The sequence below is a fragment of the Typopeltis vanoorti genome, chromosome 13, assembly GCF_054136105.1.
Source record: "Typopeltis vanoorti isolate ZY-2024b chromosome 13, IOZ_Tvanoo_1.0, whole genome shotgun sequence".
Lineage (NCBI taxonomy): Eukaryota > Metazoa > Arthropoda > Arachnida > Uropygi > Thelyphonidae > Typopeltis > Typopeltis vanoorti.
The window spans coordinates 29005400-29006050 of record NC_143561.1 but is presented as its reverse complement, the minus strand read 5'-3'; positions in this window follow the sequence as shown (position 1 = coordinate 29006050).

The window sequence follows — 651 nt, the reverse complement described above, 5'->3', positions numbered from 1 at the left end:
TTAAAGAATGCACTTAATGAAATAAAAACGACTTTTTTCATTGTCTCTATTTCATTGTTTGGTCTCTCTCTATAGTAAGGTTTCCGTATTATGTAAAATTGAATAAAAATATTTTTTTAAAAAATTAAAAAACAATAAAATAAATCATTAGTCCACCCACTTTACTAAAGTACTATATGTACAATCTTTCGTGGATGGGAGTGACAATAAATATCGAAATATTACATATTAGAAGAAATACTGCTTTCAGTGTTTACAAAGTTATGGTTCGTTCAAAGAACGCACTTTATGAAATAAAAGCGACTTCATTGTTAATGAACTGTTTTTAGTTTTGTGATGAACTCTATGCCCTATTATTTACAATATTATAAATAAAATGCGTTTTTGTGACAAGTTCAATTTAGATATAAAACGGTCGAGTCGCATAAATGAGTCATTTGAATTTTAATACACCGTAAATATGCATTCTGTTATCAGACATTAACATAAATTACTAAGACAATTTGTCAATGATTAGTAAATATTTTGAATTTTCTTGATACTAGATGGCAGTTGCAGCAGCACTGCGGTATCATGTCACATGACTCTTGTTCTGTTTAATGGCATAGCTGGCAGGAAACGAGGGTATTTTCATTCAAGTGTATTGGAGTA